Genomic DNA, 25,777 nt, shown 5'->3' with positions numbered 1-25,777 from the left:
TAGGTCAGAGCCTTCTTTGAAGACCTGTGCATTCTGCAGCATGCCAAACCATATCTCTAAAATGTTTCCGCAGAGCTGTAGGAAGAAATCTCCTGCTGGCACTTAGTGGATTGCTTAATAAATGCAATTTAAATGTATTTTCCTTGGAACTGTTTCAGAGGGCTCCCCCTAAATGTGTGTGTGTGTGTGTGTGTGTGTGCATGTATATATATATGTATATACATATATATGTATAAAATAATATATATATATATATTTTTTTTAGAAGGAATTTTGCTCTTGTTGCCCAGACTGGAGTGCAATGGCACAATCTTGGCTCACTGCAGCCTCTGCCTCCCGGGTTCAAGTGATTCTCCCACCTCAGCCTCCCGTGTAGCTGGGATTGCAGGCATGGGCCACCACGTCTAGCTAATTTTGTATTTTTAGTAGAGGTGGGGTTTCTTCACATTGGTGAGGCTGGTCTCGAACTCCTGACCTTAGGTGATCTGCCCACCCCAGCCTCCCAAAGTGTTGGGATGACAGGCGTGAGCCACCGGGCCCAACCCAAACACAATATATATTTTAAGGTACCAGGTAATTAGATCTCTGTATTAATCACTTAGGGATTGGGGAGTTTGATATTTTTCTTTGAGCCTTACAAAATTGATTACAAAGGCAGAAAGTATGGAAAGAAGGATGCAGTTTACAACTACCCTGCCCCCATGCACAGTTCACTTAAGTCCATTAGGATCATGTAGTCATACAGCCTAAGAAAAATGTCATTAAAGCAAGAGGACAAGAATACATAGTGATGCTGATAGAAAATTGGTGCTGAAATTTTACCGTGGTGACTGTTTATAGTGGAAGAGCAAAGTAATTCCAGAAACAAACAAATATTTAATTATAAGAATACAACTGTGCCAGCAATTGCACCTCTTTCAACATGATATTGACAAAAGGGGAACTAATGTCCATGTGGCAGAAACTCCAACAAGGTAACCCAATAATCTAGGCCAGTTGCCTTTTATTCTGTAGCTTAGGTGTCAGCATTTTCTCACCCATGTGAAGTTCAGTTCTCAGGATTCTGTGTTTACCCCGTGATTGGAATGCTGAATTAAGCACTTGGTTATATTCTGCAATGAAAAATCCTTCTCTTTCCTTCTTTTCTCTTTCCCTCCATCCATTCCTGCTGTGTTAGTTATTTTCCACACCGCTGATAAAGACATACCCAAGACTGGGCAATTTACAAAAGAAAGAGGTTTATTGAACTTATAGTTCCACGTGGCTGGGGAGGCCTCACAATCATGGTGGAAAGCAAGAAGGAGCAAGTCACATCTTATGTGGATGGCAGCAAAGAGAGAGCTTGTGGAGAGAAACTCCTGTTTTTAAGACCATCAAATCTCATGAGACCCATTCACTATCACAAGAACAGTGTAGGAAAGACCTGCCCCCATGATTCAATCATCTCCCACCAGGTGCCTTCCACAACATGTGGGAATTATGGGAACTGTAAGATGAGATTTGGGTGGGAACACAGAGCCAAACCATATCACCTACAACTCTCTCTCCTTTTCCTTCTCTCTCCTTCTTTCCTTCCCTCTCCTTCTTTCCTTCCCTCTTTTTTTCCTTCCTTTCCTCCTTCCTTCCTTTCTTCTTTATTTTCAATACATAAAGCATATAAATGCTAAAAAAAATTAAAGTCATAGTGATGTCATAGAAGATGGTACAGTAGGAAGCTCCAGGAATTGGTCTCTCCACTGAAACAACTACTGAGCTGGCAAGAAACATCAGAATCAAGTATTTCAGAACTCTACAGTCTAGTGTAATACTTGTAGCATCTAGAGGAGTGCTTGGTGAAGAAAAAGCCTGGTAAATTTCATTGAATTTCAATATTTTATGAAGTGACCAAAATTCACCATCTCCCAGCCTGACAGCATGTAGTGACAAGGATGGTGGCTGACATTTCCAGTGTAGCTTGCTGGTGCCACAGTGGGCAATACAGATTTTGTTCCCCCAAAATCGAGATTGCATCTTTTGATCTGCTTGAGAGATTGCTGAGAGACTGGCAAAAGACCTGTCCATTGTTTCAATTCTCAAACACAATTAACTTCCCCAAACAGTTAGTTGTGGGAATTTGAAGAGATAGAACATCATTTCTCTTCTTTTCTTATGGAATCTATGCATTTGAGGACATTTCTCTCAGGTCACTGCCTGACATCATAGATCACAAAACAGAGACTTCAGTAACCACACGTGACCAGGAATATATTTTTTGAAAAAATTATTTTGGAAAAGTCAATAAATAAATGAATATCTGGAGCTTTCATCAAGCAACAACAGCAATCACTGGGGAGAGGGAAGAATCCAATGTCCTGAGTTAACAAATTTACAGTATTTAAAATGTTCTGTTCTCAAGGAAAAAAAAAATTCAGAAAGCACACAAAGAGACAAGAAAGTATGGCCCATTTACAGGGAAAAATTTGCAGGGGGAGGGGTGCAGGGTGCAGATTTGACCAAAGCCATCACTGAAGAAGCCCTAGATGTGGGATTTATGAGACATAGACTTTGAATTAACTACCAAATATGCTCAAAGAGCTGAAAAAAATCATAGATAAAAACTTAAAAACTTGGGATAATGGTGTACAAACAAGTAGAGAATACCAATAAAGAGATAGAAATAGGAAGCAAATAGAAATCCTGGAACTGAAAATTATAACAGCTGAAATTGTGGGGGTGGGGAAGGTAATAGTGAGTATTCTATAGTTTGAACATTCTCTCCAAAACTCGTTAAAATGTAATTGCCATCATGACGGTATCAAGAGGTGGGACCTTTAAGGGGTGATTAGTTCATGAAGGCTTTGCTGTTATCTCAGGGGTGGGTTATTTTGTAGGAGTTTGGTCCCCTTTCTCTCTGTCTTGAGTGCATGGTTCCTCACCATGTGATACCTTCCACCATCAGACGCCCCTTACCAGATGCTGCTGCCATGCTTTTAGACGTCCCAGCCTCCAGAACTGTGAGCCAAGTAAATCCTTTTAAAAATAAATTTCCCAGTCTGTAGTTATTTTGTTATAGCAGTAAGGAATGGACTAAAACAGGATAAAACAGTAGAATTGGACAGGCACAAAAAAGAATTAGCAGACTTAAAAATAGGACACTTGAAATTACCCAATCTGAGGAGCAGGAAAAAAAAAAAAAAAGAATGAAGAAAAGTGAACAGAGCCTAAGGGATCTATGGGGCACTGCCAAGCATGCCCACATATACATTATGGACGTCTCCAGAAGGAGAAGAGAAAGATAAAGGTTTAGAAAGAAAGAAAGATACTTGAAAAAATAATGGCAGGAAACTTCCCAAACTTGAAGGAAGACATGAATCTACACAACCAAGAAGCTCAACAAACTCCAAGCAGGATAAAAATAAAGAGATTGAGATCTATTCTGAGATACATTATATATAAGCAAGCTGTCAAAAGCTAAAAACAAAGAGAGAATGTTAAAGTCAACTGAGGAGAGTGAAAATTACCTGGTGACCATTGAACAGGCCCTGGAGACAAAAACTTTTTATCTGAGGAATTTAAAGGGAGCAAAGACAACCTGGTGACCATCAAACAGGCCATGTGGAGGCAAAACTCCATATCTGGGGAATTTAGAAGTAATTAAACTTCCCTAGTATCTAAAGTCAGCATCTGGGCCAGGTGTGGTGGCTCACACCTGTAATTCCAGCACTTTGGGAGGCCAAGGTGGGTGGATCACCTGAGGTCAGGAGTTCGAGACCAGCCTGGCCAACATGGCAAAAACCTGTCTCTACTAAAAATACAATAATTAGCTGAGTGTGGTGGTGCATTCCTGTAATCTCAGCTTCTCGGGAGACTGAGACAGGAGAATGGCTTGAACCCAGGAGTGAAGGTTGCAGTGAGCTGAGATCGCACCACTGTGCTTCAGCCTGGGCAACAGAGCAAGACTCCGTCTCATAATAAATAACTAAATAATAATAATAATAATAAATAAAGTCAGCATCTGGTTCCAGGCCTAGAATTTCTCTATGTCTCCAGTATGCCATGCTGAAACTCATTTTGCAACCCTTGCTGATGTTAAGGCATCAAAATGTAATCATTTTATCATGGCCTACATGGCTAATGTGGCCCAAATTATCCTTAGGTTCCTGCCTTAAGGTTCATAAAAGCTCCTAAGAAAAATTCACCACGGTGCGCTCAATCCTTTCACTGAGGAGCCCCCACTGCACCCTTTTGCAGTGTTCTTTCTTTCTAATAAACTTTCACTGTGCAAACCCATACTATTGTTGGTAAATTTTTCTTAATAAACTGCAAATTGACCACCTCCTGATGCCAGGGCTCTGATACCTCACCTGGCAACAACAAGAAAGAAGCAACACATAACATACAAGGGACTCTAAAAAGGATTAACAACCAATTTCTCATTATCAATAATAACAAAAATGGAAGTATTTTTACTAGTGACTTGTCATACAAGAAATGCTAAAGGAAAAACAAGAAAATAATAAATGCTAATGGGGGTTCTTCAGCTGAAATGAAATAAAAGTAGGTGGTAACTTGAAGCCCTAAAAACAAAGATTATTGGTAAAGATAGCTGCTAAGGTAAATATAAAGTCTAATATTATTGATATTTTGGCTTGTAACTCCTCTTTTTTGTTTTCCTTATGATTTAAAGGACAAATACATATAACAATAATCATAAATCTATGATAATGAGCATACATTGAATAAAGCTGTGATCTGTGACAATAACAACATAAGGGAAAAGAACTGAATAGGAGCAGGGTTAATGTGTGCTTTGAAGCCAATTTATTATTATTATTATTATTTATTTATTTATTTTTGAGCAGCAGCAAGATTTATTGTGAAGAGTGAAAGAACAAAGCTTCCACAGTGTGGAAGCAGACCCAAGCAGGTTGCTGCTGCTGGCTGGGGTGGCCAGCTTTTATTCCCTTATTTGTCCCCTCCCATGCTCTGTTTCTGTCCTATAAGAATGCCCTTTTTTCAATCCTCACAAGATTGGCTACTTTTAGGATCCTGCTGATTAGTGAGTTTTACAGAGCGCTGATTGGTGCATTTTACGGAGCGCCGATTGGTGCATTTTACAATCCTCTTGCTAGCTGCAGAGCGCTGATTGGTGCATTTTACAATCTTCTTGTAAGACAGAAAAGTTCTCCAAGTCCCCACTCAACCCAGGAAGTCCAGCTGGCTTCACCTCTCAATTCCCCCTCTAAACAGGACACCACAACTGCTGTTGGGAATTGGGTGATGACCAGTCTAGCTACTTCCTGCTGGATAGGGGCAAACAACAGGCCCTACAGTTGTAGGGTCCTCCAGTGGTAAACTCTCTAGGCCAGTGAAAGGGCCAGTGGGTCAGTCCAGGGGTCCTCAGTAGAAGTTGTGAGTTGAGCTCATTTGGGGTTCCATTGTAAGACCATCTGTAGCTTGATGGCCTTGATCCTGGAGGAAACAAACTTGACAAGGAGGTTAAAAATACAGGGCCTGAAGGAGAGAAATAGCAAGATGGCTGTCATGGGACCTAGAAAGGGGAGAAGCCATGGTGCCCACCTCCAGAGATTGGTATAAGAGTTTGAAAGGTGTTGTCTGATTTCAGAAGCCTTTTCCTGTAAATGCCAGGTGGCATCTCATACTATCCCTGACAGGTTAGTGTAAAAGCAACACTCTTCCCCTAAGAAGGTGAAAGTCCTCCTTTCTCACCAGTGAGGAGGTCTAGGCCTCAGTGGTTTTGGAGAGTCACTGCTGCCCAAGAGTCTATTTGGGATTGTAGAGTAAAAATAGATTTTGTTATTTCTTGCAAACTGTCTGAGAAATCCTTTGAGAATGTGTTGGAGGTAGGATAGTGAAGTGGACAAACCTGCTATTCCAGTTCCTGTAGTAGTGACCATTGTATGGCCCTGCACTGATGGACTTGAGCTTTGAGGGGCACTGATAGGGTCTGATTTCCTGTGACAATGTCAATGTTGGGATTTAGGAAGACTAAGGTGTGAGTGCTTGTCCAGTTGGTGGGGAGGCAGATATTGGTTGAAGTTCCACATAAGAAGAATATGCCTCGATTAGGTAGACAGAACTGGTTGTGTATGTTAAAAAGTGTGTGAGTTTGTTGTTTTTATTTTACCATACTCCTAGAGTAGTTGCCAAAGTAGCTCTGGTGAGCAGCTGGAAAGGAATGTTGGGTGCAAATTGAATGGCTCCAAGTGTTCTATTTTCCCATTGGAGAAAAAACCATTTTGTATCTACTAGAAACCATTCAAGAGAGTAATTAAAAGAGGGGATGAGAAGGCACTCACTAGTGGTGGGGGTGCTGCTGCAGAGGGTCCAGGGGAGAATGGTTATGCAGCGAGTATGTTTGCCGTTACAAAACCTGGATGTTTGCTAAGCAGGGAGGAGGTGATGATTTTTGGGGGCCGTGCGAAGCAGACAAGCCATCTGAATGGAGCTGTATAACAGGCTCTGTTGCGTGCATAAAGGGACTTGGAAAGTTAAACTTGTGTCACGTCCTGTTAGGCTATTCTTGGTCCAATCAGAGATGAGGAGGAAGCCCAGATCTAGGAATTATTTCATGAATTAGGACTTTAACCACTTCCTGAGCCTTCTCTGTCTTGCAGGGGAAGGCTTCTATCCGATTTGTAAAGGTATCAACACAGACCAACAAATATTGAAATCCCCTTGACTTAAGCGTATGGGTGAAGTCTAACTGCCAGTCCTCTCTGGGATAGTGACCTATTCTTTTTTCCCCCAGTGGGGCCTTATGATGGACGAAGGGATTATTCCTTTGGCACACCTCACAGGCTTTGACTACTTTTAGGATGGTCCGGAGGAGATCTGGCCCTGTAAATAGGCATTTGGCCATTTTATGAGTGTTCTCAATACCCATATGAAAAGTTTGGTCAAGGGTCTTAAGTATTTTCCACTGGCCAGCTTCGGGTATGAGTGCCTTTCCCTCTTCTGTCATTAACCACCGTGAGGGGAGAAAACCATGCCCCCATGAAAGTCCCCAATCTTTTTCAGTCAGGGAATACTGGGGCTTAATCTCTTGGAGAGGGTTGTTACATACCAAGGGTCCTTCTATAGGTATTTCTAATGGGAGGTTCCACCTGGCAGCAATTTTGGACTCAGCACGTCTGCCTGATGGATTCCTTCTGCCTTTTCTCCTTCACCTTTTTGATGGCTTTTTGAATGCTTCCTCCTTGGGTTTTTGCACTGTGTGCAGTAACTTCATGATTTTCTTGTGATATTTAATGGGGGTTCCCCCAGAGGTTAGGAAGTCCCATTCTTTCCATATGGCAGCATGGGCATGTAGGTTAACATACTTGCTATCTGTATACACATTCATTCTTATTCCCTTTCCCAGTTCTAAGGCTCGGGTAAATGCCACTAGTTCTGCTAACTGGGTGCTGGTCCCTGGGGGAAGAGACTTACTTTCAAGTACTGTTACATCACTAACTATGGCATAACTTGCCCTTTATATCCCATTCTCCACAAATGACCTTCAATCGGTATATAGGTTAAGGTCATTATTAGTTAAGGTGACTTCTAAGAGATCCTCTCAGGGGGCATAAGGCTGAGCTAAAATTTGTTGGCAGTCATGCTCGATTCGTTCCCCATCCTCTGGGAGAAAAGTGGCAGAGCTGAGGGCTGCACATGTGCATATTTGAAGCACCGGTCCCTCAAGGAGTAGCCCCTGGTATCTAAGCAGGTGGTTGTCTGATAGCCATAAGCTTCCTTTCTCACCTAGTATGCCATTTACATCACGAGTAGTCCAGATGGTGAGATCCTTTCTTTGTATTATTTTGATAGCCTCTGATACTAAGTTGGCCACCACTGCAACTACCCATAAACAGTGAAGCCAGCCTTTTGCTACTACATCAACTTCCTTACTTAGGAATTCCACTGGTTGTAGGGTTGTCCCACAAGCCTAAGGACTCCAAAAGCTATTCCCTCTCTCTCTGTGACGTATAAAGAGAAGTTTTGTCCTTTGGGAAGGCTTAAGCCTGGAGCTTGTACTAGGGCCTGCTTTAAGGTATTGAAAGCTGTTTCTGCCTCTGGTTCCCATTCTACTAGATGAGTATTTGCCCTCTGGGTCTCCTTGATTAGAGTACAGAGTGGCCTGGCCATTTCACTGTATCTGGGGATCCATAGTCGGCAAAAGTCGGTGATCCCAAGGAACCCCCACAACTGTTTTATTGCCTTAGGGTGAGGACAAGCCAGTATAAGCTGTATTCATTCTTTGCTGAGGGCCCTGATTCCTCTGGCTAAGATTAGGCCTAGATATTTGACTTGTAAGCAGAGCTGGGCCTTCAATTTAGATGCCTTGTACCCTTGATTAGCTAGAAAGTTCAAGAGATCTAGAGTAACCTGCTGGCATGAGGCTTCTGAACTGGTAGCCAAAAGTAAATCATCCACATACTGAAAGACCAGAATGCCTGGACTCGAGAAGTGGCCTAGATCTTGGGCCAGTGCCTGACCAAAGAGATGAGGGCTATCCCTAAACCCTTGAGGCAAGACCATCCACGTAAGTTGAAACATGTATTCTGTGGGATCCTCAAAGGCAAATAAAAACTGGGAGTCACAGTGCAGGGGAATGCAGAAGAAGCCATACTTGATATCCAGAACTGTGAACCATTCTGCTTCCTCTGGGATTTGAGAGAGCAGGTTATAGGGATTGGGTACAACTGGATATAGAGGAATTACTGCCTCATTGATGAGTCTAAGATCTTGCACTAGTCTCCACTAACCATTCGGTTTTGTACTCCTAGAATTGGGGTGTTGCAGGGACTGTTGAATTTTCTTACTAAGCCTTGAACTTTTAAATGTCTAACAGAATCCTGTAATCCTTTATGAGCTTCAGGCCTTAAGGGGTCTTTTAGCCTGATTTGGACGGGGTGGGCATTTTTTGCCCTTCTGAATTGTCCTTCCAATGTCCAGACTTCAGGGTTGATTCCCTCCTTAGGCAGGGGACAACAAATGGGTAACTTGTTCCTCATATTCATGTAGATAATAGCTTCAGCTATGGCTAACATATCCCTCCCTAATAAGGGTGTGGGATTTTCATACATAACAAGGAAGGAATGTGAAAACAGCAACGTCTCCCAATTACAACTGAGGAGGTGAGCAGAACCCTCAGAGTTACGTTGCCCAAGCGAGAGTCAACCATCTATCCTATCTATCCTGACCCTTGCCTCCTGGGTCCTAACACCTGTCAGACAAACTTCCTCCCATCTCTCTTCTCCAAGGTTAGTCCCACTTCTCCAAGGTTAGTCCCACTTCTAAATACCACTCCCTGTCCCTATGCTCTTCTAGTTTCTCCTATAAGAATGATTTCTAGTATAAATTTTGGGACTCTTCCCTTCTTTAGGCACATGGGCTCACCAATCAGAAAGACATAATTTTTGCCCAAAGCCCCAGCACAGGGGATAGTGGGGCGGGTGGACTATCTGGAATTTTAGGATCCCTCCTCAGTCTAGCAGGCCTAACAAGGGCTATTCCTGAAGCTAGGATATGGAGAGCCTCAGAAATTATAGACTCCCAAATTAGGAGAATATCCTTCCTATTCATATGATGAGAAGTGAGGACAAAAGGCACCACTCTTCCAAACCTGGAGATCCCTTCCCTCCCTCAGGGTATGGCCCTCCACTCCATTTTGAGGCATATCATCTTTATAGGACAAGAATAAAGTCCCAGTACCAACAGGAGAAAACGCTTAGGACTCTAACAGGTTTTTGAGAATGCATCGGTAAGGGCCACTAAATCCAATTTTTCTCAGTCCTTTGTGGTCTAAGAAGAAAGGCAAGGGTGCAGGTTTTCAAGAATGCATTGGTAAGGGCCACTAAATCCAACCTTCCTCAGTCCCCTTTGTGGTCTAAGAGGAAAACTAGTGCCTGGTGTTTAGCCCCTGAATTCTAAGGAAAAATAGGACAGAATAGCAAGTGACAGGGGTCCAGTGGTACTTGCCACATGGCGATATCCTGGACAAGCCCCCAAGAAGTGTCTGGAGTTGGTTCCTGCTGGTGGGTTCGTGGTCTTGCTGACCTCAAGGATGGAGCCGTGTACCTTCACAGTGAGTGTTACAGGTCTTAAAGGTGGCACGGGTCCAAAGAGTGAGCAGCAGCAAGATTTATTGTCAAGAGCAAAAGAACAAAGCTTCCACAGTGTAGAAAGGGACCTGAGTGGGTTGCCCCAATTTATTATTAATTAGAACTAGATTGATACAAATTTAGGATGTTAACTGTCATCTCCATGGTAACCACTAAGAAGGTAACTAAAAAAAATACTGAAAAGTAAATAAAGAGGGAATCAAATGTGGTACACCAAAAAAAAAAAAAAATCAAAAACAAAAGAAGTATTAAAATAATTGAGGAACAAAAAGATATATACACTTATATACATACACACACACATACACACAAACATATATATGTATAATAGCATAATGGCAAAAATAAGTTCTTCATTATTAGTAATCTGGTTAAATATGAATGGATTAAGCTCCCCAGTTAAAAGTCCATAATTGGCAGATTGCAGTTTAAAACCCAAATAGGTGTGAAAGGAAGAAAAACATCCATGTAAATATTAAACAAAAGAGGAACTCCTCTTACTTAAAAAGTCAATCCCCCTATCTCCTTCTTTCTCATAAAGAAATAAATTATCACTTTTTAAAGAATTTCCCCTTCTCTTTATTTCTTCCTGTTTTTTCCCCGTTGTTCACCTTTCTAGGATACAGCCCCCAGCCCCTGTTCACTGCTCTGATGGTCATAGTCTTCTGTGATCTGTGGCAGGTCTAGGGGAATGTACACTGATGGCTGGTTTTCAAAAAGCAGCATTAGGACTTAAGGGCGATAACAGAAGAATGTAGAGCTATCAGCAATTTTTAGTTCCTTGACAGAGCCAGGGCCTTCCTATTTGTTTCTGGCCACCACCTACTGAGAAGAAGTACTTTGTATGGGTATTCATTGCATTTTAATGTTTAAACCACAGCAACTCCATCTTGAACAGGGGCTGGGTACAATAAGGCTAAGACCTGCTGTGCTGCATTCCCAGTGAGTGAAGGCATTCTAAGTCACAGGATGAGCTAGGAGGTTGGCACAAGATGATACAGGCCATAAAGAACTTGCCGATAAAACAGGTAGCAGTAAAGAAGCTGGCCAAAACCCATCAAAACCAAGATGACAGTGAGAGTGACCTCTGGTTTTCCTCACTGCTACAATCTCACCAGGACCATGACAGTTTACAAATACCATGGCAATGTCAGGAAGTTACCCTATATGGTCTAAAAAGTGGAAACATGAATAATCCACCCTTGTTTAGTATATAATCAAATAATCATAAAAATGGGTAACTAGCAGCCCTTAGAGCTGATCTGCCTATGAAGTAGCCATTTTTTTATTTCTTTACTTTCTTAATAAACTTGCTTTCACTTTACTGTGTGGACTTTTCCTGAATTATTTCTTGTGCAAAATCCAAGAACCTTTTGGAGTCTGGATTGGGACCTCTTTCTGGTATCATCTTTCTAGTGACTACTGAAGGGACAATACTGAGGAAACTCCTGACCCAGAGGCTAACTTTAGTTAAGTGGTAGGGTCTGGTAACATCTGTCTGGTGAACCCTGAAGGGAAAAACTGAGGAGAACCCCCAACCCCAAGGGTAATTATCTGTGTGCACCAATTGGCTGACTTTGGGTATGTGGGGTGCATAAACCTGGGTAAAGGATAGGGCTGAGTTACAGGCCCAACTTAGGTGAGTTAGAGTCCCTCTTAAGACAGAGAGGGTTAAGGGCTCCTTTTAATAAAAAGCAAACACGCTTGACGAAACTTGGATTCAAGGCCCAACTTATGAAGGTTAGAGTGCTTCCTAAGATTTAGGGGGTTGGAGGCCCCTCTCAGTAAAGTCACTCTCAACTAAGAATGGTTTTGGCACTACAGGATATTAACTGCTATTCTGTTTGGATTAATCTGCCTTGCACTCTTTGCTTATGGCTATGAGTGATGGAATTAGGTATATACAGGACCATGGGACATGGGTAGCTTTTTCCTCCCCAAAAGGGGACACTTGAAAGCAAATGGAACTGCTGGAAAAGATCCCTTCGCTAGTGATAAGTGGCTGCCTGAACTTTTCAGTGTTGCTGCAATGGATGGGTCTTTCTCTGACCTCAGTGAGCTCTTTGCCTTCCCTACCCTGCCACAGGCAATGCTTTTCTCTCTCTTCTTCCGCTTTCTATCTTTTATGTTATTCAGGATGACCATCTTGCCCAGAGATCACGTGTTGAAACTCCTGGTAGGAAGTTGGTTTAATGATAATGGGGCCCAAATGGGGGCAAGTTTGAGTCTTGCCAGTTTGATATTGGGTGCTAAGCAGAGTGGCTAATGTCTATGTTTTATCCCATATATTTTGCTGTGGCCAGAACAGGAAAAGATAATATTCTTTTGTGTTGGGTCTTGGCCCCTAGGGCTATGGTGCAGCCAGCTAGGTCACTAGGACCACTCAGGGAAATGTAACCCAGAAGTCTGGCATCCTGGCAAAATGGTAAGAATTTCTTACTAGTCAGACTTCTGGCCTCTCTTTCTGTGCAAACTGATTGAATGAATGGTAAAAAGAAATCACTGTTTATTCTGTAAGGTTTTGATTAATAGAAAAAAGGATTCATGAAGCTAATCTTAAGCTGTAGTGAATCTGGTGTGCTTTCTGTGTCTTTTGGTATTGTTGTCATAAAGAGGGGTACCTTAGGACAAAATGCGGGCCTAGGACCCCATAAGCCTGGTGTTCAAGATGGCCCAGCAAAGTGGTCACTTACACACTTTGCTACAGGTCACCCCTCCAAAAAAAAAAAAAAAAAAAACTGGTTGAAGTTTCCCTCTTGTCTTGTATGTCCTTAGGAGCTTGACCTTGTAACCATGTGGCAATACTTTGTCTTGGTCTCCACCATCACAATGGCAGTGCAGGTTCAGGGTTCAGTTCTCGGCTTAGGAAATGAGTCCTTTATCTTCTGTGTGTGTATTTATATGTGTTGTGTGTGTGATACAAAAAAGCTTTAATTGGTTTAAAATAATAAGTGCTTAAATTAGATATTTTGTCAGAAAAGTAAAAAGTGTAATGCCTTTTGGTTCACTTGACTTAAGTAATCTTTGGGAAACAAAAACAGTTTTAAAGATTATTGGTAAAATAAAAATATATTCAAAAATGTAAACATTTGGTCTAAATTATGCAGGTCAAATATTAAGTTTGTTAAATGCTTTAAGGTCATAAACTGCTCCTTTGACTTTTGAAAATTGTTCAATTTACCTACTTTGGAGCATTAGATTTTAGGTAAGGCCCAGAAACATGTGGTGTTAGCCATACCCATAGCAATACTGGAAAAAGTCGTACTTATCTGGTTTCCTAGGCTCCACACCTCGTACGTAATTATAATCCCTTACTTGCCAAGGTTTTCACCAAAAGTAAAAGTTGCTAACAGTTAACAGTGTTATATATGTAATTGAAACTACTGAAGAAACAGTTTTACATGTAACACTTGTAAGGAAAGTGAAATGTGTTTTTGGTGAAAGATTGTAAGAAGTCGTGGAAATGTGGATGTTTTTGGCCATATTTGAAGTCAAAAAATTTGTTTTAAGTTAGATAGAATAAAGCTGAAGCTTTGCGCAAGTTGTGGAAGGTGTGTAAAAAATTAATTTTGTAAAAAAATTATTGGCTAAAGTTAAAGGGGTATTATTCAGTTTTTCCTTAAACATTGTAATAAAAGCACAATTTTTCTTACAGCAAAAACCTGCTTATGATCTGCTCTTTAACAAAGATTTGTAAAGATTTACAAAAGGTTTATGAGAATCTTACCTTATGATCAACAATTAAAATAAAAACATTATAGATATGTCTATAAGGTTTTATTAAGAATTGGGTTTGATACCAAAAATGTACAAATCCAACAGTGAAATTTGGCTCATTTAATATAAAAATCACCTAGGAAGCATTGTCAAATATAAAATAGTGTTTGGCATTCTTTGGGCTGTGTTTATGTAAATATGTTACTAGCATCTCTTCCAAAATTATGTAAAACTCCTATAATCCTGATATAACTTAGTGTATGTTATTAAAAGTTGCAATTGTTATGTACAATTGTATGCCACAGAAATAACTAAAATTTTCTTGTCAATTGTGGCTTTAAGAGTGGCTGTCCTATGACTTTTCTTTTTTATCATCCACAGACAATTGTTGTCTGGTTTTGTTCCTCTTCAGATTGTGGTTGATAGTCAGCTATAGGGCTTTGATAGGTGTTCTTAAATGCAGGTTTTTGATAACTTTGGAGATTGTAACATTAGCATAGGGAAAAACCTTTCAGGACTCTCATGGAGTGCTGAAATGTTCATGAATATCAAACAGAACAGGAGTTAACTGAGTGGACTAAACTAAAAGACTGAAGTAGTCTTTTTGACTCTTTTTGTTGTTGTGCTTTAAGTTCTAAGGTACATGTGCACAATGTGCAGATTCGTTACCTAGGTATACATACGCCATGTTGGTTTACTGCACCTATCAACTCATCATTTACATTAGGTATTTCTCCTAAAGCTTTCCCTCCCCCAGCCCCCTACCCCTGAAAGGCCCCATTGTGTGATGTTCCCCACCCTGTGTCCATGTGTTCTCCTTGTTCAACTCCCACCTATGAGTGAAAACATGCAGTGTTTGGTTTTCTGTCCCTGTGACAGTTTGCTTAGAATATGGTTTCCAGCTTCATCCATGTCCCTGTAAAGGACATGAACTCCTCCTTTTTTATGGCTACATAGTATTCCGTGGTGTATATGTGCCAGTTTTCTTAATACAGTGTATCATTGATGGACATTTAGGTTGGTTCTAAGTCTGTGCTATTGTGAATAGTGCTGCAGTAAACATACGTGTGCATGTGTCTTTATAGTAGCATGATTAGTAATCCTTTGGGTATATACCCAGTAATGGGATTGCTGGGTCAAATGGTATTTCTGGTTCTAGATCCATGAAGAATTGCCACACTGTCTTCCACAATGGTTGAACTAATTTATGCTTCCACCAACAGTGTAAAAGTGTTCCTATTTCTCCACATCCTCTCCAGCATCTGTTGTTTCCTGACTTTTTAATGATCACCATTCTAAATGGTGTGAGATGGTATCTCATTGTGGTTTTGATTTGCATTTCTCTGATGACCAGTGATGATGAGCATTTTTTCATATGTTTGTTGGCTGCATAAATGTCTTCTTTTGAGAAATCTCTGTTCATATACTTTACCCACTTTTTTGATAGGGTTGTTTGTTTTTTTCTTGTAAATTTGTTTAAGTTCTTTGTAGATTCTGGATATTAGCCCTTTGTCAGATGGGTAGATTGCAAAGATTTTCTTCCATTCTGTAGGTTGCCTGTTACTCTGATGATAGTTTCTTTTGCTGCACAGACGTTCTTTAGTTTAATTAGATCCCATTTGTCGATTTTGGCTTTTGTTGCCATTGCTTTTGGTGTTTTAGTCATGCAGTCTTTGCCCATGCCTATGTCCTGAATGGTATTGCGTAGGTTTTTTTCTAGGGTTTTTATGGTGTTAGGTCTTACATTTAAGTTTTAATCCATCTTGAGTTAATTTTTGTATAAGGTGTAAGGAAGGGATCCAGTTTCAGCTTTCTACATATGGCTAACCAGTTTTCCTGGCATCATTTATTAAATTGGGAATCCTTTCCCCATTGCTTGTTTTTGTCATGTTTGTCAGAGATCAGATGGCTGTAGATGTGTGGTGTTACTTCTGAGGCCTCTGTTCTGCTCCATTGGTCTATATATCTGTTTTGGTACAAGTACCATGTTGTTTGGTTTACTTTAGCCTTGTAGTATAGTTTGAAGTCAGGTAGCATGATGCCTCCAGCTTTGTTCTTTTTGCTAAGGATTGTCTTGGCTATGTGGGGTCCGTTTTGTTTCCATATGAACTTTAAAGTAATTTTTTTCCAATTCTGTGAAGAATGTCAGTGGTAGCTTGATGGGGATAATATTGAATCTATAAATTACCTTGGGCAATATGGCCATTTTCATGATATTGATTCTTCCTATCCATGAGCATGGAATGTTCTTCCATTTGTTTGTGTCCTCTTCTATTTCGTTGAGCAGTGGTTTGTAGTTGTCCTTGAAGAGGTCCTTCACATCTCTTGTGAGTTGAATTCCTAAGTAATTTATTCTCTTTGTAGGAATTGTGAATGGGAGTTCACTCATGATTTGGCTCTCTGTTTGTCTATTATTGGTGTATAGGAATGCTTGTAATTTTTGCACACTGATTTTGTATCCTGAGACTTTGCTGAAGTTGCTTATCAGCTTAAGGAGATTTTGGGCTGAGATGATGAGGTTTTCTAAATATACATTGTGTCATCTGCAAACAAAGACAATTTGACTTCCTCTTTTCCTAATTGAATACCTTTTATTTCTTTCTCTTGCCTGATTGCCCTAGCCAGAACTTCCAACACTATGTTGAATAGGAATGGTGAGAGAGGGCATCCTTGTCTTGTGCTGGTTTTCAAAGGGAATGCTTCCATTTTTTGCCCATTCAGTATGATATTGGCTGTGGGTTTGTCATAAATAACTCTTGTTATTTTGAGATACATTCCATCAATACCTAGCATATTGAGAGTTTTAGCATGAAGGGCTGTTGAATTTTGTTGAAGGCCTTTTCTACCTCTATTGAGGTGTGGTTTTTGTTGTTGGTTCTGTTTGTGTGATGGATTACATTTATTGATTTGCATATGTTGAACCAGCCTTGCTTCCCCAGGATGAAGCCGACTTGAATGTGGTAGATAAGCTTTTTGATGTGCTGCTGGATTCAGTTTGCCAGTATTTTTCTTTCTTTCTTTCTTTCTTTCTTTCTTTCTTTCTTTCTTTCTTTCTTTCTTTCTTTCTTTCTTTCTTTTTGTGATGGAATCTCACTCTGTCACCCAGGCTGGAGTGCAGTGGCCCAGTCTTGGCTCACTAAAAGCTCCTCCTCCTGGGTTCCTGCCATTCTCCTCCCTCAGCCTCCAGAGTAGCTGGGACTACAGGTGCCCACCACCACACCTGGCTAATTTTTTGTATTTTTAGTAGAGACGGGTTTTCACCGCATTAGCCAGGATGGTCTCAATATCCTGACTTCATGATCTGCCAGCCTTGGCCTCAAAAAGTGCTGGGATTACAGGCATGAGCCACCACGCCCTGCCACCAGTATTTTATTGAGGATTTTTTTATCGATGTTTATCAGGGATATTGGCCTAAATTTCTCTTTTTTTGGTTGTGTCTCTAGAAGGCTTTGGTATCAGGATGATGCTAACCTCACAAAATGAGTTAGGGAGGATTTTCTCTTTTTATATTGATTGAAACAGATTCAGAAGGAATAGTACCAGCTCCTGTTTGTACCTCTAGTAGAATTTGGCTGTGAATCCGTCTGGTCCTGGACATTTTTTGGTTGGTAGGCTATTAATTATTGCCTCAATTTCAGAACATGTTATTGGTATATTCAGAGATTCAACTTCTTCCTTGTTTAGTCTTGGGATGGTGTATTTGTCCAGGAATTTGTCCATTTCTTCTAGATTTTCTAGTTTATTTGTGTAGAGGTATTTATAGTATTCTCTGATGGTAGTTTGTATTTCTGCAGGATTGGTGGTGATATTCCCTTTATCATTTTTTATTGCATCTATTTGATTCTTCTTTCTTCTTTATTAGTCTTAATAGTGGTCTATTTATTTTGTTGATCTTTTCAAAAAACCAGCTCCAGGATTCGTTGAGTTTTTAAAGGGTTTTTTTTGTGTCTCTATCTCTTTCAGTTCTGCTCTGATCTTAGTTATTTCTTGCCTTCTGCTAGATTTTGAATGTGTTTGCTCTTGCTTCTCTAGTTCTTTCAATTGTGATGTTAGGGTGTCGATTTTAGATCTTTCCTGCTTTCTTTTGTGGGCATTTAGTGCTATAAATTTCCCTGGACACACTGCTTTAAAGTTGTCCCAGAGATTCTGGTACGTTGTGTCTTTGTTCTCACTGGTTTCAAAGAGCATCTTTATTTCTGCCTTCATTTTATTATTTACCCAGTAGTCATTCAGGAGCATGTTTTTCAGTTTCCATGTAGTTGTGCAGTTTTGAGTGAGTTTCTTAACCCTGACTTCTAATTTGATTGCACTGTGGTCTGAGAGGCAGTTTATTGTGATTTCTGTTCTTTTACATTTGCTGAGGAATGTTTTACTACCAATTATGTGGTCAATTTTAGAATAAGTGTGACATGGTGCTGAGAAGAATATATATTCTGTTGATTTGGGGTGTAGAGTTCTATAGATGTCTATTAGGTCCACTTGATCCAGAGCTGAGTTCAAGTCCTGGATATCCTAGTTAACCTTCTGTCTTGTCGATCTGTCCAATATTGACAGTGGGGTGTTAAAGTCTCCCATTATTATTGTGTGGGAGTCTAAGTCTCTTTGTAGGTCTCTAAGGACTTGCTTTATGAATCTGGGTGCTCCTGTATTGGGTGCAGATGTATTTAGGATACTTAGCTCTTCTTGGTTAATTGATCACTTTATTATTATGTAGTGGTCTTCTTTGTCTCTTTTGATCTGTGTTGGTTTTAAGACTGTTTTATCAGAGACAAGTATTGTAACCCCTGCTTTTGTTTAGCTTTCCATTTGCTTGGTAGATCTTCCTCCATCCCTTTATTTTGAGCCTATGTGCATCTTTGCACTTGAGATGGGTCTCCTAAATACAGCATACCGATGGGTCTTGACTCTTTATCAAATTTGCCAGTCCGTGTCTTTTAATTGGGGCATTTAGCCCATTTACATTTAAGGTTAATATTGTTGTGTTTGAATTTGATCCTATCATGATTTTAGCTGGTTATTTTGCCCATTAATTCATGCAATTTCTTCATAGTGTTGATGGTCTTTACCATTGGTATGTTTTTGCAGTGGCTGGTACTGGTTGTTTCTTTCCATGTTTAGTGCTTCCTTCAGGAGCTCTTGTAAGACAGGCCTAGTGTTGACAAAATCTCTCAGCATTTGCTTGTCTGTAAAGTATTTTATTTCTCCTTCACTTATGAAGCTTAGTTTGACTGGATATGAGATCCTGGGTTGAAAATTCTTTTCTTTAAGAATGTTGAATATTGGCCCCCACTCTCTTCTGGCTTGTAGGGTTTCTGCTGAGAGATCTGCTGTTACTCTAATGGGCTTCCCTTTGTGGGTAACCCGACCTTTCTCTCTGGCTGTCCTTAACATTTTTTCCTTCATTTCAACCTTGGTGAATCTGACAATTATGTGTCTTGGGGTTGTTCTTCTCAAGGACTATCTTTGTAGTGTTCTTTGTATTTCCTGAATTTGAATGTGGCCTGCCTTGCTAGGTTAGGGAATTTCTCCTGGATAATATCCTCAAGAGTGTTTTCTAACTTGGTTCCATTCTCCCCATCACTTTCTGGTACACCAATCAAATGTAGATTTGGTCTTTTCACATAGTCCCATATTTCTTGGAGGCTTTGTTTTTTTCTTTTCACTGTTTTTTCTCTAATCTTGTCTTCTCTCTTTATTTCATTAATTTGATCTTCAATCACTGATATCCTTTCTTCCACTTGATTGAATCAGTTATTGAATCTTGTGCATGTGTCACGAAGTTTTTTTGCCATGGTTTTCAGTGCCATCAGGTCATTTAGGTCTTCTCTACACTGTTTATTCTAGTTAGTCATTCGTCTAACCTTTTTTCAATATTTTTAGCTTCCTTGCGGTGGGTTAGAACATGCTCCTTTACCTTGGAGAAGTTTCTTATTACCAACCTTCTGAAGCCTACTTCTGTCAGGTTGTCAAGCTTATTCTCTGTCCAGTTTTGTTCCTTTGCTGGTGAAGAGCTGCAATTCTTTGGATGAGAAGAGGTGTTCTGTTTTTTGGAAGTTTCAGCTTTTCTACTCTGGTTTCTCCCCATCTTTGTGGTTTTATCTACCTTTGGTCGTTGATATTGGTGACCTACAGATGGCGTTTTGGTGTAGATGTCCTTTTTGTTGATGTTGATGCTATTCCTTTCTGTTTTTTAGTTTTCCTTCTAACAGTCAGACCCCTCAGCTGCAAGTCTGCTGGAGTTTGCTGGAGGTCCACTGCAGACCCTGTTTGCCTGGGTATCACCAGTGGAGGCTGCAGAACAGCAAATATTGCTGCCTGATCCTTCCTCTGGAAGCTTCATCCCAGAGGGGCATCCATCTGTTTGAGGTATCTGTCAGCCCCTACTGGGAGGTGCTTTCCAGTCAGGCTACATGGGGGTCAGGGACTCACTTGAGGAGGCAGTCTGTCTGTTCTTCGATCTTGAACACTGTGCTGAGAGAACCACTGCTCTCTTCAGGGCTGTCAGACAGGGATGTTTCAATCTGCAGAAGTTTTCTGCTGCCTTTTGTTCTACTATGCCCTGCCCCCAGAGGCAGAATTTATAGAGGCTGTAGGCCTTGCTAAGCTGTGCTGGGCTCCATGCAGTTCATGCTTCCTGGCCTCTTTGTTTACACTGTGAGCTAATCAAGCCTTAGCAATGGCAGATGACCCTCTACCCACCAATCTGCAGCATTACAAGTCGATCTCAGACTGCTGCACTAGCTGTGACCAAGGCTTCATGGGTGTGGGACTCGCCGAGCCAGGCATAAGAGGATATCTCCTGGTCTGCTGGTTGCTAAGACTGTGGGAAAAGCACAGTATTTGGTCAAGAGTGTATACCGTTTCTCTAGGTACAGTCTGTCACAGCTTCCCTTGGCTAGAAAAGGGAAATCTCCTGACCCCTTGCACTTCCCGGTTTAGGCGATGCCACACCTTGCATCAGCTCACCCTCCATTGACTGCACCCACTGTCCAACCAGTCAGTGAGATGAACCAGGTACCTCAGTTGGAAATGCAGAAATCACTCATGTTCTGCATCGATCTTGCTGGGAGCTGTAGACTGGAGCTCTTCCTATGCGGCCATCTCAGACACATCCACTTTGACTCTTCTGATAATGTTGCTGATCCTTTGTTTTACAGAGTAGAAGAAACTTTTTTTTGAGCTATTTACAGCTTTTAACAATTGAGTAAAGTATATTCCTGTAAAGAATATTTGGAGCATATTTATTTATTTCTACCTGATTTCTCCAGAATTTGGAAACTAGTTGTGAGTATTCTTCATTTATGGAAATATAATTATTTGTATAAGTGCAATAAGAATTGTTTTTTTTCAACCGAACACAATTGGATAAACTGGTTATTTTCCCAAGGCTTTGGCTGGAATGGTGTACTTTCCTTTAAAAAAATCAAACTTTACTTGTAAAGCCAATAAAAGCCCTTTGGGAAACTGGCCTCCTGCCTTATCTACACAGTTCATGTACAGGGTTTCTGACCTGTGGTAAGTAAAGAATGTCATGAAATGTCACTTTATGACAGGCCCAGGAGCCCAAGTTATCTTGGGACCTCAAGAGGAGAGGAATTTACACAACTCATAGTTATTTGAAGGTGCAAACCCGTGGCAGGGCTCACCTTTAAATAAAAAGTCTTATTTGAGATTCCTTATAGAACAGAGTTCCATCAAAGCCAATTTTAAAATCTATGTGAAAAGTAATTATTTTTGATGCACTTTATACAAATAATCAGGCCAAGTATAATAAAGAAAATCAGTCTTACCATGATTTGTCTTTAGCCAAAATGGGAAACTGTAGAGAGAAATTATGTTTCAAGAACTGTGGTACACTTGTTATTAGAGTCTAGTCTCATCAGTTGTTTTTGAGTTTTTTCCTGAAATTTAGGTTGGCCTTGCTTATTCCTGTAAACCAACCAGTGATCCCTGGCTTCTGCTCAAAAGAAGCGAAAAAGATGGGTAATGTAAAAATCTGGAGTCAATATTCTAATTATGGGAACATTGGAATCAGCTAGCAACCCCATATCAGCTTGATTCTAACTGTTACCCAGTTCATGGAAAGCCTTCAAATTCAGTTACCTTGGGGTAATTTCTCATGTGGGATATATTGCTGCTGTACTCTTTGTGTAGGAATGCAGAATAAGCTTACTCAACATCTTCTTAAATTGAACATATTAATCTTCCAGATATCAACCTTATGTTAGAACTCAGGAGTTCTGAATAGCCCTTGACATACCAGTGCTTTCTGACCGGCTCCTCTCTACCCCAAATACAAGAGACCCTCATAGTTAGGCAGAAATATCATTGCCCCTGCTCAGCTTAAAGAAGTTACAGAAGACGGATTTTCATCCCTCTGCAACCGTTAGGTTTACCGGTTCTCTTATAAAAGGGAGGCATTTGAACCACAGCGACTCCATCTTGAATAGTGGCTGGGTAAAATGAGGCTGAGATCTACTGGGCTGCATTCTCAGATAGTTAAGGCATTCTAAGTCACAGAAGGAGACAGGAGGTTGGCACAAGATATGGGTAATAAAGACCTTGCTGATTAAACAGGTAGCAATAAAGAAGCCAGGTAAAACCCACCAAAACCAAGATGGCAACAAGAGAGGCCTCTGGTGATCTGCACAGCTATACTCCCAGCAGCACCATGATAGTTTACAAATGCCATCGCAACATCAGGAAATTACTCTATGTGGTCTAAAAGGGGGAGGCTTGAATAATCCACCCCTTGTTTAGCATATAATCAAGAAATAACCATAAAAATGGGCAATCAGCAGCCCTCAGGCTGTTCTGCATGTAGAGTAGCCATTCTTTTATTCCTTTACTTTCTTAATAAACTTGCCTTCACTTTGCTGTATGAATTTGCTGCAAATTCTTTCTTATGTGAAATCCAAGAACCCTCTCTTGAGGTCTGGATCCAGACCGCTTTCTGGTAATATCTTTCTAGTGACTACTAAAGGGACAATACTGAGGAAACCCCCAATCCAAAGGCTAACTTTGGGTATGTGGTGGTGTCTGGTAATAACTACGGATGCTCTTTTTTTTTTTGTAGAAGAAACATCTGAGACTCTCTGTTGCTTCTGACCACATCACCTAGTGACCACATCATCTAGTGGCATTAATATTGATGTAATTTTTCTCATTCACAAAACTTGTAAAAAAAATACGTGTCATATTCTTTTCTTTGTAAATGTCTCAATACCTACAAAATTGCCTTTTATGAAATACTCCATATTTCATCAGTTCTATGATGACATTTTTTTCAAAGTTTACCATCTTGAAATTGTGAAATTGCATTTGCCCAACTTACCAGCATGTTTTCTTTTTTTCTTAGTGGCACATAAAATATTAAAGTATGTTGTAATTGTTATACTGTAAACTTGATAAAGTAGGTAGACAGTAATATTATTACAGATGAATAAGTTAATGAGTATGTTCTATAAGTACACAGGGAGGAAACCCTAGGAGAATAGAAAATCATTGATATACATATGAATATAAATATAGAAAATCATTGAGATAAATATGTCTCAACCACTTAACACTTAGAAATAATGGATAGGAATGAAGCTTTTTCACCTTTTAAAGAAGAAAGCAGATTTCTTTCTTTATTTGCAGTGAATGATGGGTCCAAATTTCACTGAGGGTCTGATATTTGGGATATGTTATTTCAAGCTTAATAAACAGTCAGTAGTCCACTTCAGAAATTCCCATTTCAAGGGTGGTCAGCTGGCATTTAACCTGCAAGACCAGAGGTGGCTATTTTAATTGTTTCAACTTTATTTATCTCTGTCAATACTAGAAGATTTGCAAATGCTATAATGGATGCTAGTAACAAGTTCTTGAAATTAGTTGTATCCAATATATGTTCATTATAAACAGGACATACAAATACAGTAAACTTTGTAGTTTTAAATTGCATTGTAAATTTGTTCTGTAAACATTTCTGGTCAAGATATTGCTTTGAGGATTTTTGTGGTCACTTTATTCTGACAAACAGCTAATTTGTGTTTCTGAAATATTATCTATGATGGTTTCATCTGCTTATAAATAAGGGTTTGTACATGCAGCTAGAATTTGATTTACACATTTCTTTCATTACAACCTTCTATTAAGTAAGTAGTGCTTAATGTGCATAATGTTCATTTAGTTCCTACTGGTGGCTTCAGAAATCTATCAAAAATAATCTCTAAGTCTTGAGCATCCAAACTTGACTTATCACAGGCCACAATGAATATGAAGGTATATATATGTATGTGTACACCTACATATTCTTCTCTATTTATGCTGATATTTAATGAGAAGAAACATACAAAATAAGTCCAAGGGAGTTGGAAACTGCTGTGGGTTAAATGTGAGGCTCCTTCAAAATTTATGTTGAATCTTTGTCCTGATTTTGGTGTTATTAAGTGGTAGGCCCGTTTGGGAAGTGATTAAATCATAAGGTTCTCTGCTCTTATGAATGGATTAATGCCCTTATAAAAGAGGCTACAAGGGGAGTTTGCCCTCTTGCCTTTTCATCCTTCCACCATGTGAAATCACAGCAATAAGGCATCATCATAGAAACAGAGAGACTGGCTGGAACCTTACTAGACCCTGAACTTGGCATCATTTTGATCTTAGACTTCCAGCCTGCCCAACTAAGGGAAAGCAATTTCTATGGTTTATAACTAATCTGTGGTTTTTTGTTATAGTTGCGTAAACAGATTAAGACAGAAACAAAAACTGAAACATTATTTTATAGATTGCATTTTTGCTCTTTCTTTGTACTCTAGGAGATGAGAGAAGAGCAAAGTATGTGGCTTGGCAAGACTCATAGTGAAACTTGCTTGCAATTGACTATAATTTGGTTCCTTGCAGCACAACAACTATGAAGGTTACTGGCATGAGTGTTGGCCATGGGTCTGAGCACTCCATTTTCAGAATGTTCAGTAAGGGACCCCTCAGACAACTCACTGGGGATCTTGTCCTTACAAAGTTGTATCTGCATGAACCCCCACGTCATTTATTTTGTACTTTAGAATACTCTAAGTTCTTGTTAAAATACAGCTTTGTAGACTTTAGTTTCAAATGTTTTGCATTAGTATGGCTAAGGTGACATTTAGAAATCTTTATTTTAAGCACCTACACTCCACGGTTTGATGGCAGTGGTCTGGGCTCACACTTTAAGTGCTGTCTTAACCTGTTTAGGTATAATTTTTTCTGATTAGTACAAAGGTCTAAATATGAAATGACTACTTCTTACTGGGGTAGTGCACACTGTAGCCACAGAAGAGTATGAAACTGTGGGGCTTTAGGGCCTTTGAAATTTCAGATGCCTTAAAGCCATAACTGGTGTACCCTGAAAGACTTGACTCTAAGGTGAGAAGAGTAGAGTAGGTAAGAAAAGAGTGTTAGTTAGAAAAGCCTCCAGTTCTGAAAGCATGATTGGCACTTAGGAGATAATAAATATTAATTTCCTTCCTTACTCCTCAGAAATGATTAATGGTTCTTTATTTGTAAACAAATTCACTTCAAACTACCAGATGAATACATTTCAAACCTCTTGATCATTTCGGAGAAGAAATGTCTCTATTTGGGAGTGTTGGCTGCTTGGCATGTTCATCCTGCCCCCCTCTGCCCACTCTGTCCCCTCTGTCTCTCTCTGGAAAACACTGCTTCTCCTTGACATAAGGTGCTTCTTATGCAAATGGAAGCTAGCTGAACTGAGAGAGGACTAAAAACAATTGTATGATGGGAAAAAGGTTTTTTTAAAAACTGTATTAACTCTACTAAAAACGTCGTTTTCAAGCTTTATTTGCAATATTACATTGAGTACCCCCCTTAAGCTGGCAGATGTCATGAGTCTAACAAATTCTCATTATGTTAGTGTCAGAGCTGGCTGGCACTGCCCTTTTTATGTTATCCAGAAAACCCAGGGAGACAGCTGC

Source organism: Nomascus leucogenys, chromosome 14, assembly GCF_006542625.1.
Source record: "Nomascus leucogenys isolate Asia chromosome 14, Asia_NLE_v1, whole genome shotgun sequence".
NCBI lineage: Eukaryota > Metazoa > Chordata > Mammalia > Primates > Hylobatidae > Nomascus > Nomascus leucogenys.
This window is presented reverse-complemented; position numbering follows the sequence as displayed.